The 16,052-nt window shown below is 48.2% G+C and overlaps 1 protein-coding gene across 1 annotated transcript in view; it reads left to right on the top strand.

Moving 5' to 3' along the window:
- Positions 1-16,052, top strand: part of LOC109881109 (acid-sensing ion channel 1) — a 414,829-nt gene that overhangs the window by 284,330 nt on the left and 114,447 nt on the right. The window lies entirely within an intron of this gene.

The raw sequence follows: 16,052 nt of genomic DNA, 5'->3' as shown, positions 1-16,052 counted from the left end.
CAAGCAGACACCAAGACGGCCCTCAAGGAACTTCGCTGGACTCAACTGGAAGACATATATCTTGAGGCTGCATTTATTGTTTATTTATTGTTATTATTGTTATTTATTGATTTTAACCTCTTGAAACTAGGGGGCACTATTTTCATTTTTGGAAAAATAACGTTCCCAAAGTAAACAGGCTATTTTTCAGGACCAGATAACAGAATATGCATATAATTGGGATAGCTTGGGATAGAAAACACTCTAAAGTTTCCAAAACTGTAAAGATATTGTCTGTGAGTATAACAGAACTGATATTGCAGGTGAAAGCCTGAGAAAATCCAATCAGGAAGGGACTCTTCTGCGTTCCTATGCGTCCCTATTGAGCAGTGAATGAGATATCAACCAGATTCCTTTTTCTATGGCTTCCCTAAATGTGTCTAGTGTCACAAGACATAGTTTCAGGCTTTTATTTTGAAAAATGAATGTGAGCGACAACATTGCGTCAGTGGTCAGCTGGTGGCTCTCAGAGTGATATGTGCGTAATAGACAAATGCGGCCATTATTTCTATCGCTCCTACTAAGAAGCCAACTGACTGGGTTGATATATTATCGAATAGATATTTGAAAAACACCTTGAGGATTGATTATAAAAAAAACGTTTGCCATGTTTCTGTCAATATTATGGATCTAATTTGGAATATTTTTTGGCGTTGTCGTGACCGCAATTTCCGGTCAATTTCTCAGCCAAACGTGAAGAACAAACGGAGCTATTTCGGCTACAAAAATAATCTTTATGGAAAAAAGGAACATTTGCTATCTAACTGGGAGTCTCGTGAGTGAAAACATCCAAAGCTCATCAAAGGTAAACGATTTAATTTGATTGCTTTTCTGATTTTCGTGACCAAGCTGCCTGCTGCTAGCTAGGCATAATGCTATGCCAGGCTATCGATAAACTTACACAAATGCTTGTCTTGCTTTGGCTGTAAAGCATAATTTAAAAATCTGAGATGACAGGGTGATTAACAAAAGGCTAAGCTGTGTTTCAATATATTTCACTTGTGATTTCATGAATATGAATATTTTCTAGTAATATTTTTTGTCCGTTGCGTTATGCTAATTAGTGTCGATGACAATTCTCCTGGATCCGGGAGCGGTAGTTCCAAGAGGCTAACAAAGCAAATTTGAGAACAAGGCTACCTAAATTCTATCAGCATATTGATTGCACTACGTGCGGGGGTAATACTCTTGATCACAGCATGCAAAAGCCCTCCTCCGCCCTCCCTTCGGCAAATGCGACCACGACCCCATCTTGCTCCTACCGTCTTATATGCAGAAACTAAAACAGGATGTACCAGTGACTAGAACCACTCAACACTAGTCTGACCAATCAGAATCCACGCAGGATTGTTTTGATCACGCGTACTGTTCCGGAGAATAACATCGATCTATACGCTGACTCAGTGAGTGAATTTATAAAGAAGTGCATTGGATATCTTGTACCCACTGTGACTATTAATAAAGCTTACCCTAACCAGAAACCGTGGATGGATGGCGGCATTCACGCAAAACTGAAAGCGCGAACCATTGAATTTAACCATGGAAAGAGGTCTGGGAATATGGCTGAATATAAACAGTGTAGTTATTCCCTCTGCAAGGCAATCAAAACAGAGAAATGCCGGTACAGGGGCAAAGTGGTGTTGCAATTCAACACAACTACTGCGCCTTCTTCACGATGCTGTCTGTGTGAGTGGACCAATTCAGTTTGTCTGTGTCACGGACTACAAAAAGAAAACCAGCCACGTCACAGACGCCGACGTCACGCTTCCAGACAAATTAAACAACCTCTTTGCCCGCTTTGAGGATAATACAGTGCCACCGTCGTGGCCTGCTAACAAGGACTGCCCCCCACTTCTCCGTGGCCCGACGTGACTAAAACATTTAAATGTGTTAACCTTCGCAAGGCTGCTGGCCCAGACGGCATCACAAGCCGGGTCCTCAGAGCAGGAACAGACCAGCTGGCTGGTGTGTTTAGGGACTTATTCATTTGCATACTGCCCCAACAGGTCCACAGACGATGCAATCGCCATCACACTACCCTATCTCATCTGGACAAGAAGAATACCTATGTAAGAATGCTGTTCATTGACTACAGCTCAGCATTCAATACCATAGTACCCTCCAAGCTCACCATCAAGCTGGAGGCCCTGGGTCTCGACCCCGCCCTGTGCAAGTGGGTCATGGACTATCTGACGGGCTGCCCCCAGGTGGTGAAGGTAGGAAACAACATCTCCACGTCGCTGACCCTCAACACTGGGGCCCCACAAGGGTGAGTGCTCAGCCTCTCCTATACTCCCTGTTCACCCACCACTGCGTGGCCATGCACGCCTCCAACTCAATCATAAAGTTTGCAGACAACACAACAGTAGTGAGCTTGATTACCAACAACGACAAGACGAGGAGGTGAGGGCTCTCGGAGTGTGGTGTCAGGAAAACAACCGCTCACTCAATGTCAACAAAACAAAGGAGATGATTGTGGACTTCAGGAAACAGCAGAGGGAGCAGCCCCGCATCCACATCGAAGGGTCAGCAGTGGAGAAGGTGGAATGTTTTAAGTTCCTCGGTGTACACATCACAGACAAACTTAAATGGTCCACCCACACAGACAGTGTGGTGAAGAAGGCACAACAGTGCCTCTTCAACCTCAGGAGGGTAAAGAAATGTGGCTTGTCACCCAAAACTCTGACAAACATTTACAGATCCACAATCGAGAGCCTCCTGTCGGACTGTATCACCGCCTGGTACGGCAAATGCACCGCCCTCAACCACAAGGCTCTCCAGAGGGTAGTGCGGTCTGCACAACGCATCACCGGGGGCAAACTACCTGCCCACCATGACACCTACAGCACCCAATGTCACAGGAAGGACAAAAATATCATCAAGGACAACAACCACCCGAGCCACTGCCTGTTCACCCCGCTATCATCCAGAATGCGAGGTCAATACAGGTGCATCAAAGCTGGGACCGAGAGACTGAAAAACAGCTTCTATCTCAAGGCCATCAGGCTGCTAAACAGCAATCACTAACTCAGAAAGGCTGCTGCCTACATTCAGACCCAATCACTGGCCACGTTAATAAATGGATCACTAGTCACTTTAAACAATGCCACTTTAAATAATGCCACTTTAATCATATTTGCATATCTTACATTACTCATATCATATGTACAGTTGAAGTCAGAAGTTTACATACACCTTCGCCAAGTACATGTGAACTCAGTTTTTCACAATTCCTGACATTTAATCATAGCAAAAATGTCCTGTCTTAGGTCAGTTAGGATCACCACTTTATTTTAAGAATGTGAAATGTCAGAATAATAGTAGAGAGAATTATTTATTTCAGCTTTTATTTCTTTCATCGCATTCCCAGTGGGTCAGAAGTTTACATACACTCAATTGGTATTTGGTAGCATTGCCTTTAAACTGTATAACTTGGGTCAAACATTTTGGGTTGCCTTCCACAAGCTTCCCACAATACGTTGTGTGTATTTTGGCCCATTCCTCCTGACAGAGCTGGTGTAACTGAGTCAGGTTTGTAGACCTCCTTGCTTGCACACGCTTTTTCAGTTTGAGTTAAAAAAATATATATTTAACCTTTATTTAACCAGGTAGGCTAGTTGAGAACAAGTTCTCATTTGCAACTGCGACCTGGCCAAGATAAAGCAAAGCAGTTCGACACATACAACAACACAGAGTTACACATGGAATAAACAAAACATACAGTCAATAATACAGTAGAAAGATCTATATACAGCATGTGCCTATGAGGTAGGATAAGAGAGGTAAGGCAATAAATAGGCTAAGTAATTACAATGCAGCAATTAAACACTGGATAGGATGTGCAGAAGATGAATGTGCAAGTTGAGATACTGGGATGCAAAGGAGCAAGATAAATAAATACAGTATGGGGATGAGGTAGATTGGATGGGCTATTTACAGATGAGCTATGTACAGGTGCAGTGATCTGTGAGCTGCTCTGACAGCTGGTGCTTAAAGCTAGTGAGGGAGGTAAGAGTCTGCAGCTTCAGAAAGTTTTGCAGTTCGTTCCAGTCATTGGCAGTAGAGAACTGGAAGGAGAGGTGGCCAAAGGAAGAATTGGCTTTGGGGGTGACCAGTGAGATATACCTGCTGGAGCGCGTGCTACGGGTGGGTGCTGCTATGCTGACCAGTGAGCTGAGATAAGGCGGGGCTTTACCTAGCAGAGACTTGTAGATGACCTGGAGCCAGTGGGTTTGGCGACGAGTATGAAGCGAGGGCCAGCCAACAAGATCAGACAGGTCGCAGTGGTGGGTAGTATATGGGGCTTTGGTGACAAAACGGATGGCACGGTGATAGACTGCATCCAATTTGTTGATGACATCGCCGAAGACGAGGATTGGTTGGATGGTCAGTTTTACAAGGGTATGTTTGGCAGCATGAGTGAAGGATGCTTTGTTGCGAAATAGGAAGTCGATTCTAGATGTAATTTTGCATTGGAGATGCTTAATGTGAGTCTGGAAGGAGAGTTTACAGTTGAACCAGACACCTAGGTATTTGTAGTTGTCCACATATTCTAAGTCAGAACCGTCCAGAGTAGTGATGCTGGACGGGCGGGCAGGTGTGGGCAGTGATCAGTTGAGAGCATGCATTTAGTTTTACTTGCATTTAAGAGCAGTTGGAGGCCACGGAAGGAGAGTTGTATGGCATTGAAGCTCATCTGGAGGTTAGTAAACACAGTGTACAACGAAGGGCCAGAGGTTTACAGAATGGTGTCGTCTGCGTAAACTTGGATCAGAGAATCACCAGCAGCAAGAGCAACATTATTGATGAATACAGAGAAGACAGTCGGCCCGAGAATTGAACCCTGTGGCACCCCCATAGAGACTGAAAGAGGTCTGGATAAGAGGCCCTCCGATTTAACACACTGAACTCTGTCTGAGAAGTAGTTGGTGAAACAGGCGAGGCAGTCATTTGAGAAACCAAGGTTGTTGAGTCTGCAGATAAGAATGTGGTGATTGACAGAGTAGAGAGCCTTAGCCAGGTCGATGAATATGCCTGCACAGTATTGTCTCTTATCTATGGTGGTTATGATATCGTTTAGGACCTTGAGTGTGGCTGAGGTGCACCCATGACCAGCTCTGAAACCAGATTGCATAGCGGAGAAGGTACGGTGAGATTCAAAATGGTCGGTAATCTGTTTGTTAACTTGGCTTTCGAAGACCTTAGAAAAGCAGGGTAGGATAGATATAGGTCTGTAGGACTTTACAGTGAAATGCCGAATACCACAGTTGTAGGTAGACTTTACAGTGAAATGCTGAATACCACAGTTGTAGGTAGACTTTACAGTGAAATCTTTGTCCCCATGTGTAGTTGCAAAGCGTAAATGCTGAATACAACAGGTGTATTAGACCTTACAGTGAAATGCTGAATACAACAGGTGTAGTAGACCTTACAGTGAAATGCTGAATACAACAGGTGTAGTAGACCTTACAGTGAAATGCTGAATACAACAGGTGTAGTAGACCTTACAGTGAAATGCTGAGTACAACCGGTGTAGTAGACCTCACAGTGAAATGCTGAATACAACAGGTGTAGTAGACCTTACAGTGAAATGCTGAATACAACAGGTGTAGTAGACCTTACAGTGAAATGCTGAATACAACAGTTGTAGTAGACCTTACAGTGAAATGCTTAATACAACAGGTGTAGTAGACCTTACAGTGAAATACTGAATACAACAGGTGTAGTAGACTTTACAGTGAAATGCTGAATACAACAGGTGTAGTAGACCTTACAGTGAAATGCTGAATACAACAGGTGTAGTAGACCTCACAGTGAAATGCTGAATACAACAGGTGTAGTCCACCTTACAGTGAAATGCTGAATACAACAGATGTAGTACACCTTACAGTGAAATGCTGAATACAACAGGTGTAGTAGACCTTACAGTGAAATGCTTAATACAACAGGTGTAGTAGACCTTACAGTGAAATGCTGAATACAACAGTTGTAGTAGACCTTACAGTGAAATGCTGAATACAACAGGTGTAGTAGACCTTACAGTAAAATGCTGAATACAACAGGTGTAGTAGACCTCAAAACAGTCCTGTAGTTTAGTATCTTCTTCATCTAACCATCTGACAATTTTTTTATAGACGAGTCACTGGTGCTTCCTGCTTTAATTTTTGCTTGTAAGAAGGAATCAGGAGGATAGAGTTGTGGTCGGATTTACCAAATGGAGGGCGAGGGAGAGCTTTGTACGCGTCTCTGTGTGTGGAGTACAGGTGATCTAGAATGTTTTGCCCTCTGGTTGCACATTCAACATGTTGATAGAGATTTGGTAGAACTGATTTAAGTTTCCCTGCATTAAAGTCTCCGGCCACTAGGAGCGCCGCCTCTGGGTGAGTGGTTTCCTGTTTGCTTATTTCCTTATACAGCTGACTGAGTGCGGTCTTAGTGCCAGCATCTGTCTGTGGTGGTAAATAAACAGCCACGAAAAGTATAGCTGAGAACTCTCTAGGCAAGTAGTGTGGCCTGCAGTTTATCACAATATACTCTACTTCCTTAGATTTCGTGCACCAGCTGTTGTTTACAAATATGCACAGCCCCCCCCCCTCCCTCATCTTACCGGAGTGTGCTGTTCTATCCTGCTGGTGCAGCGTATATCCCGCTAGCTGAATAACCATGTCGTCATTCAGCCACGATTCCGTGAAACATAGGATATTACAGTTTTTGATGTCCCGTTGGTAGGATATTCGTGATCTTACCTCGTCTAGTTTATTGTCCAATGATTACTGTACAGGTGATCTAGAATTTTTTGCCCTCTGGTTGCACATTCAACATGTTGATAGAGATTTGGACCAGGCATCCAGCTCTTCATCCTCTGCGGATCCGGACGAGGCATCCAGCTCTTCGTCCTCTGCGTGTTGGCGAGTAATATTGACGGTACCGACAGCTTTCCTAGTTGTCTTCTGCGGATCCGGACGAGGCATCCAGCTCTTCGTTCTCTGCGTGTTGGCGAGTAATATTGACGGTACCGACAGCTTTCCTAGTTGTCTTCTGCGGGTCCGGACGTGGCATCCGGCTCTTCGTCCTCTGCATCGCTTCCTTTTGCAAATAATTGGGATGTCTGCCCTGTGGGGTGTTTGGAGAATATCGTTTGAATCCTGCTTGTTGTTGTTGTTGTTGCACAATTGGTTATGAGACCGTAAAACGGCGGCCATTTGAAATTATAAGTGAAATAATATGTCTGTAAACAATTGTTGGAAAAATGACTTGTGTCATGCACAAAGTAGATGTCCTAACCGACTTGCCAAAACTATAGTTTGTAAACAATACATTTGTGGAGTGGTTGGAAAATTAGTTTTAATGACTCCAACCTAAGTGTATGTAAACTTCAAATTTCAACTGTATATACTGTACTCTATACCATCTATTGCACCTTGCCTATGCCGCACGGCCATCGCTCATTCATATACTTATATGGACATATTCTCATTCACCCCTTTAGATTTGTGTGTATTTGCTAGTTGTTCTGTCTGCCTGCCTGCCTGCCTGCCTGCCTGCCTGCCTGCCTGCCTGCCTGCCTGTCTGTCTGTGTGTGTGTGTGTGTGCTTGTGTCTCCTTCCTAATAGATTCATCAGCTAACGACAGTACGGTAATGGGAGTTAGAGAACATTGTGCTCTCGTCGCAAATGGCCCCCTGTTCTCTATTTGACCAGAGCTCTATGTTCCATTTGGGACACAGGCTATGTTTGTCTGGTGACTGGGATCATGTCTCTCTGGTGTCATGTGCATCATTATCCTTCTGGCTACTAGATCTTTTTTTTTAAGCATAGAGCACAAAAACACACACACACACACACACTGTGTTTGTCTCAGATGTGTCTGGTGCTGATGAGCTGAAGGATGAGAGGAGAGACACGGAGGTTTGAATATATACGAGGGAAATTAAATCCTGTAAAATAATATATATGTTCTTTATTTCATCTGACTCCAGGATCATGTCTCAAAATGGCAACCCTATTCCCTATTTAGCACACTTCGTTTAAGCAGAGCCATAGGGCTATGGACAAAGGTAGTGCACTAGACAGGGAATATGCTGCAATTTGGGACTCAGTCCCTAGATGATACACAACATGAGTCATTTGCTTGATTAAACCAAGCAGATACCGAATTATGGGTTACAAATCTTGAAAATATAGGGTTTTCATTTTTACATTCAATGCAAAAACACTCCTTCAGTCCAGATGATTACTGCTTGTCATTTTGAATTCACAGAAAACACACAGACCTTCTTTAAGCATTGACGTGCAAACAGAGAAGAGAGATTGACTTTAGTGAATGAAGTATACACTCGCATGTTTACACACACATAAACACACAAACACACACACACACACACACACACACACACACACACACATACACATAAACACATATAGCTGCCAGCAAATTGCACAGGACATGGCAAATATTGAAGATTTAGTCTGAGAATGCCTCACATTCTCCAGCAATGCCTGCCAGAAGACCTTTGTAAGGGTCACAGACTTTCTACACACACACACACCAACACACACACACACCAACACATCGACACACACACACACACACACACACACACACACAGTCAGAAATACATGACCTGTTTAGTTTAAGCCCAACTGGCATCCATCTTGATTTTAAACACTTCACAATGAATATTCATCCAAGCGTGAACCAACTTCCTCACCGTTACCAGCCAATGTCCCAGAGCACAAATGTCAGCTGAATGTCTCTATGATGGCCAGACCTGGATTCAAATACCATTTGAAATTAGTCAAATACTTTGAGCGTTTGCTTTAGCCTGCCTGAACTGCCAGATGGTCGGGGTTTGCACTTTTGCAACTATTCTATTGGTTCCATTAAGCCAGTCAAGCTCAATCAAGCCCAGATTAAATATTTCAAATTATTTCAAATACTATTTGAACCCAGGTCTGGTGATGTGCGCTTCAGACTGTGCAAAGCAAGTCTCGGATCACATAAACCTTTAGTGACACCAGGAGAAGCGGAATGACTCTTAGGTCCATTAAAAAGGAAGACCACTTTGGTGAATTTGATGTCTGATAGAGAGATAAAATGTTGTGGAACTGCGCTATGGGATCTCGGGCCTCTCCCTCGTAAAAAGTGATTTTTATAAGAAAAGATAAAAGAAACAATAAAATAAAATAAAGTACATTTAAAAAATAAAAGTAACTGCTATCGTCAAAACCACTTTCTTATCCGACAGATGAGATTTGGTAGGTAGCCTAGTGGTTAGAGTGTAGAGGCGGCAGGTAGCCTTGTGGTTAGAGTGTAGAGGCGGCAGGTAGCCTAGTGGTTAGAGTGTAGAGGCGGCAGGTAGCCTAGTGGTTAGAGTGTAGAGGCGGCAGGTAGCCTAGTGGTTAGAGTGTGGAGGCGGTAGGTAGCCTAGTGGTTAGAGTGGAGGGGCGGCAGGTAGCCTAGTGGTTAGAGTGTAGAGGCGGCAGGTAGCCTAGTGGTTAGAGTGTAGAGGCGGCAGGTAGCCTAGTGGTTAGAGTGTAGAGGCGGCAGGGTAGCCTAGTGGTTAGAGTGTAGAGGCGGCAGGTAGCCTAGTGGTTAGAGTGTAGGGGCGGCAGGTAGCCTAGTGGTTAGAGTGTAGAGGCGGCAGGTAGCCTAGTGGTTAGAGTGGAGGGGCGGCAGGTAGCCTAGTGGTTAGAGTGTAGAGGCGGCAGGTAGCCTAGTGGTTAGAGTGTAGAGGCGGCAGGTAGCCTAGTGGTTAGAGTGTAGAGGCGGCAGGGTAGCCTAGTGGTTAGAGTGTGGAGGCGGCAGGGTAGCCTAGTGGTTAGAGTGTAGAGGCGGCAGGTAGCCTAGTGGTTAGAGTGTAGAGGCGGCAGGTAGCCTAGTGGTTAGAGTGTAGAGGCGGCAGGTAGCCTAGTGGTTAGAGTGGAGGGGCGGCAGGTAGCCTAGTGGTTAGAGTGTAGAGGCGGCAGGTAGCCTAGTGGTTAGAGTGTAGAGGCGGCAGGTAGCCTAGTGGTTAGAGTGTAGAGGCGGCAGGGTAGCCTAGTGGTTAGAGTGTAGAGGCGGCAGGGTAGCCTAGTGGTTAGAGTGTAGAGGCGGCAGGTAGCCTAGTGGTTAGAGTGTAGAGGCGGCAGGTAGCCTAGTGGTTAGAGTGTAGAGGCGGCAGGTAGCCTAGTGGTTAGAGTGTAGAGGCGGCAGGTAGCCTAGTGGTTAGAGTGTAGAGGCGGCAGGGTAGCCTAGTGGTTAGAGTGTAGAGGCGGCAGGTAGCCTAGTGGTTAGAGTGTAGGGGCGGCAGGTAGCCTAGTGGTTAGAGTGTAGAGGCGGCAGGTAGCCTAGTGGTTAGAGTGGAAGGGCGGCAGGTAGCCTAGTGGTTAGAGTGTAGAGGCGGCAGGTAGCCTAGTGGTTAGAGTGTAGAGGCGGCAGGTAGCCTAGTGGTTAGAGTGTAGAGGCGGCAGGGTAGCCTAGTGGTTAGAGTGTAGAGGCGGCAGGGTAGCCTAGTGGTTAGAGTGTAGAGGCGGCAGGTAGCCTAGTGGTTAGAGTGTAGAGGCGGCAGGTAGCCTAGTGGTTAGAGTGTAGAGGCGGCAGGTAGCCTAGTGGTTAGAGTGGAGGGGCGGCAGGTAGCCTAGTGGTTAGAGTGTAGAGGCGGCAGGTAGCCTAGTGGTTAGAGTGTAGAGGCGGCAGGTAGCCTAGTGGTTAGAGTGTAGAGGCGGCAGGGTAGCCTAGTGGTTAGAGTGTAGAGGCGGCAGGGTAGCCTAGTGGTTAGAGTGTAGAGGCGGCAGGTAGCCTAGTGGTTAGAGTGTAGAGGCGGCAGGTAGCCTAGTGGTTAGAGTGTAGAGGCGGCAGGTAGCCTAGTGGTTAGAGTGTAGAGGCGGCAGGTAGCCTAGTGGTTAGAGTGTAGAGGCGGCAGGTAGCCTAGTGGTTAGAGTGGAGGGGCGGCAGGTAGCCTAGTGGTTAGAGTGTAGAGGCGGCAGGTAGCCTAGTGGTTAGAGTGTAGAGGCGGCAGGTAGCCTAGTGGTTAGAGTGTAGAGGCGGCAGGTAGCCTAGTGGTTAGAGTGGAGGGGCGGCAGGTAGCCTAGTGGTTAGAGTGTAGAGGCGGCAGGTAGCCTAGTGGTTAGAGTGTAGAGGCGGCAGGTAGCCTAGTGGTTAGAGTGTAGAGGCGGCAGGGTAGCCTAGTGGTTAGAGTGTAGAGGCGGCAGGTAGCCTAGTGGTTAGAGTGTAGAGGCGGCAGGTAGCCTAGTGGTTAGAGTGTAGAGGCGGCAGGTAGCCTAGTGGTTAGAGTGGAGGGGCGGCAGGTAGCCTAGTGGTTAGAGTGTAGAGGCGGCAGGTAGCCTAGTGGTTAGAGTGTAGAGGCGGCAGGGTAGCCTAGTGGTTAGAGTGTAGAGGCGGCAGGGTAGCCTAGTGGTTAGAGTGTAGAGGCGGCAGGTAGCCTAGTGGTTAGAGTGTAGAGGCGGCAGGGTAGCCTAGTGGTTAGAGTGTAGAGGCGGCAGGTAGCCTAGTGGTTATGGGTTTAACAAAAAAAAAACACGAAAACAAAACCTCAATCAGTCAGACTCCGTGCCCCCAACACGTGACCTAACAGGGGACTGTAGTAACACTAATGTACTGGTGGCCTCCTCTGGATCATCGAGAAACCGTTTGGATACCACACGTGTCCCCAAGTCTTTCACTCGTATATTTAGAAACAGGAACAACACCTACATTATTCTGTACCAATAATATGTTCCTGTTCCTGAGAGGCCAGTGTTTATTTTTATGTTAATTCACTGTGATGGAATTAAAAATTCCTGTCAATAACCACTTAGCAACAGACATACCTACCAGCACAATGCAGGGCTCTTCATGTTTCTAAAAGTTAGAGTTGGCTGATAAAGGAAAAGACTTGTGGTAAATAAGGAATAGATAAAGCCTTTTGAAATGTACATTTTCATTTTTGAACCTTTATTTAACTAGGCAAGTCAGTTAAGAACAAATTCTTATTTACAATGATGGTGGGTTAACTGCCTTGTTCAGGGGCAGAATGACAGATTTACACCTTGTCAGCTCTTATATTCGATTTAGCAACCTTTCGGTTACTGGCCCAACGCTCTGACCGCTAGGCTACCTGTCGCTCTAACCGCTAGGCTACCTGTCGGTCTGACCGCTAGGCTACCTGTCGCTCTGACCACTAGGCTACCTGTCGCTCTGACCGCTAGGCTACCTGTCGCTCTGACCGCTAGGCTACCTGTCGCTCTGACCGCTAGGCTACCTGCCCCTCTAACCGCTAGGCTACCTGTCAGTCTGACCGCTAGGCTACCTGCCGCTCTAACTAGGCTACCTGCCACTCTATCCGCCAGTCTACCTGTCGCTCTGACCGCTAGGCTACCTGTCGCTCTGACCGCTAGGCTACCTGCCGCTCTGACCGCTAGGCTACCTGCCACTCTGACCGCTAGGCTACCTGCCGCTCTGACCGCTAGGCTACCTGCCGCTCTAACCGCTAGGCTACCTGTCGCTCTAACCGCTAGGCTACCTGTCGCTCTAACCACTAGGCTACATGCAGCTCTAACCGCTAGGCTCCTGCTGCTCTAACCGTTAGGCTACCTGCCGCTCTAACCGCTAGGCTACCTGTCGCTCTGACCACCAGGCTACCTGCCGCTCTGACCGCCATGCTACCTGCCGCTCTAACCGCTAGGCTACCTGCCGCTCTCAGCACTAGGCTACCTGCCGCTCTAACCACTAGGCTACCTGCCTCCTCTAACCACTAGGCTACCTGCCGCTCTAACCGCTAGGCTACCTGCCGCTCTAACCACTAGGCTACCTGCCTCGTCTATCCACTAGGCTACCTGCCGCTCTAACCACTAGGCTACCAGCCTCCACTAACCACTAGGCTACCTGCCGCTCTAACCACTAGACTACCTGCCGCTCTAACCGCTAGGCTACCTGCCTCTCTAACCACTAGGCTACCAGCCTCCTCTAATCACTAGGCTACCTCCCGCTCTAACCGCTAGGCTACCTGCCTCTCTAACCACTAGGCTACCAGCCTCCTCTAACCACTAGGCTACCTCCCGCTCTAACCACTAGACTACCTGCCGCTCTAACCACTAGGCTACATGCCGCTCTAACCACTAGGATACCTGCCGCCTCTACACTCTATCCACTAGGCTACCTGCCACTCTAACCACTAGGCTACATGCCGCTCTAACCACTAGGCTACCTGCCACCTCTACACTCTATCCACTAGGCTACCTGCCGCTCTAACCACTAGGATACCCGCCGCCTCTACACTCTATCCACTAGGCTACCTGCCGCCTCTACACTCTAACCACTAGGCTACCTGCCGCCTCTACACTCTAACCCTAGGCTACCTGCCGCTCTAACCACTAGGCTACCTGCCGCCTCTACACTCTATCCACTAGGCTACTGCCGCCTCTACACTATCCACTAGGCTACCTGCCGCCTCTACACTATCCACTAGGCTACCTTCCGCCTCTACACTAACCTCTAGGCTACCTGCCGCTCTAACCACTAGGCTACCTGCCACCTCTACACTCTATCCACTAGGCTACCTGCCGCTCTAACCACTAGGATACCCGCCGCCTCTACACTCTATCCACTAGGCTAACCTGCCGCCTCTACACTCTAACCACTAGGCTACCTGCCGCCTCTACACTCTAACCACTAGGCTACCTGCTGCTCTAACCACTAGGCTACCTGCCGCCTCTACACTCTATCCACTAGGCTACCTGCCGCTCTAACCACTAGGCTACCTGCCGCTCTAACCACTAGGCTACCTGCCGCCTCTACACTATCCACTAGGCTAACCTGCCGCCTCTACACTATCCACTAGGCTACCTGCCGCCTCTACACTATCCACTAGGCTACCTTCCGCCTCTACACTAACCTCTAGGCTACCTGCCGCTCTAACCACTAGGCTACCTGCCGCCTCTACACTCTAACCACTAGGCTACCTGCCGCTCTATCCACTAGGCTACCTGCCGCTCTAACCACTAGGCTACCTGCCGCCTCTACACTCTATCCACTAGGCTACCTGCCGCTCTAACCACTAGGCTACCTGCCGCTCTATCCACTAGGCTACCTGCCGCTCTAACCACTAGGCTACCTGCCGCTCTATCCACTAGGCTACCTGCCGCTCTAACCACTAGGCTACCTGCCGCCTCTACACTCTATCCACTAGGCTACCTGCCGCTCTAACCACTAGGCTACCTGCCGCTCTAACCACTAGGCTACCTGCCGCTCTATCCACTAGGCTACCTGCCGCTCTAACCACTAGGCTACCTGCCGCACTATCCAATAGGATACCTGCCGCCTCTACACTCTATCCACTAGGCTACCTGCCGCTCTAACCACTAGGCTACCTGCCGCTCTAACCACTAGGCTACCTGCCGCCTCTACACTCTATCCACTAGGCTACCTGCCGATCTAACCACTAGCTACCTGCCGCCTCTACACTCTATCCACTAGGCTACCTGCCGCTCTATCCATTAGGCTACCTGCCGCCTCTACACTCTATCCACTAGGCTACATGCCGCTCTAACCACTAGGCTACCTGCCGCCTCTACACTCTATCCACTAGGCTACCTGCCGCTCTATCCATTAGGCTACCTGCCGCCTCTACACTCTATCCACTAGGCTACCTGCCGCTCTAACCACTAGGCTACCTGCCGCCTCTACACTCTATCCACTAGGCTACCTGCCGCTCTATCCATTAGGCTACCTGCCGCCTCTACACTCTATCCACTAGGCTACCTGCCGCTCTAAACACTAGGCTACCTGCCGCCTCTACACTCTATCCACTAGGCTACCTGCCGCTCTATCAATTAGGCTACCTGCCGCCTCTACACTCTATCCACTAGGATACCTGCCGCCTCTACACTAAACTACCTTAATTTTGTATCACCCTGAGTCCAGCGATGTGAAGATTAAAGGTGTTTTAGGCCTATAGAGTAAAGTTCACCAGCTGGAGTACTAAGTACTGGTGGTACGTTGGAAGACATACAATAAGAAAAAGAAATGCATCCTATGTATGTAGTGACATCGTAGACGAAGGTGGGCCTAGCTTTGGGAAGAAGCAATGAAGGCCTGGAGGAATGGGGGAGGGATGGAGGGGAATGGGGAATGAAGGAGAACAGGGGGAATGAAGGAGTAATGGGGGGGTGGGGGGGAATGGGGAATGAAGGAGTAATGGGGGGGATAGGAGGAGGAACTGGAATGAAGGAGAAAAGGGGGAATGAAGGAGTAATGGGGGGGGGGATAGGGGAATGAAGGAGGAATGGGGGGAGGAAGGGGGAATGGGGGGGAGGAAGGAGGAATGGGGGGAGGAAGGAGGACTGGGGGGAGGACGGGGGAATGGGGGAGGAAGGGAATGGGGGAGGAAGGGGGAATGGGGGGGAGGAAGGGGGAATGGGGGGGGGAGAAGGAGGAATGGGGGGAGGAAGGGGGGACTTGGGGGGAGGAAAGGATGAATGGGGGGAGGAAAGGGGGAATGGGGGGGAGGAAGGAGGAATGGGGAATGGGGGAGGAAGGGGGAATGGGGGGATGGAGAAGGTAGAGGGATTCTGGAAAAGGAATAGAGCGAATGGGTAATGACTGCACTCTCACTGTATAGTAATCAGCCGATCTAGTACTGTAGACCAATCACAGATGTACTTGTCGGCACACTACTAAACTAACTCACATCTAGGACATGGAGATAACAGTATGTTATGAGCAGATCCCAGGACGAGGAGATCCGAGAGAGAGAGAGAGAGAGAATGCACCAGACGACCGAGAGAGAGTAGAGAGGAGAGAGAGAGAGAGTGATGAGACGAGAGAGAGAGAGAGAGAGAGAGAGAGAAGATGCAACCAGAGAGAGAGAAGGTGCACCAGAGACCGAGAGAGAGAGATGCACCAGAGACTAAGAGAGAGAGAGAGAGAGAGAGAGAGAGAGAGAGAGAGATGCACCAGAGACTAAGAGAGAGAGAGAGAGAGAGAGATGCACCAGAGACCGAGAGAGAGAGAGAGCGAGAGAGATGCACCAGAGA

Source organism: Oncorhynchus kisutch, linkage group LG1 (genome assembly GCF_002021735.2).
Source record: "Oncorhynchus kisutch isolate 150728-3 linkage group LG1, Okis_V2, whole genome shotgun sequence".
NCBI classification, from domain to species: domain Eukaryota; kingdom Metazoa; phylum Chordata; class Actinopteri; order Salmoniformes; family Salmonidae; genus Oncorhynchus; species Oncorhynchus kisutch.
This window is presented reverse-complemented; position numbering and strand designations above follow the sequence as displayed.